This window comes from Ananas comosus, linkage group 18 (assembly GCF_001540865.1).
Source record: "Ananas comosus cultivar F153 linkage group 18, ASM154086v1, whole genome shotgun sequence".
NCBI lineage: Eukaryota > Viridiplantae > Streptophyta > Magnoliopsida > Poales > Bromeliaceae > Ananas > Ananas comosus.
Window position 1 is genome coordinate 7,005,600 of NC_033638.1, and position 236 is coordinate 7,005,835.

Consider the following 236-nt stretch of genomic DNA (forward strand, 5'->3'; position numbering starts at 1 on the left):
AAAAAGATCGAAAGGAGCTTATGATTATGCGCATCAAAGTTCTATCTACAAAATAAGTGGAGAAGTCAAGGTTCCTAGATTCCAAGAACCACCTCGTACTATGAGAATTTATCCTAAAAATGTGATTCGTTGTGATAATATGATCACCAAGTGAGTATATTGATTCTTCTATTTCTATAAAAAAAAATAGAAATTTGATTTTGTGAGCTTCATATATAGTTCGAATGCTTGTCACG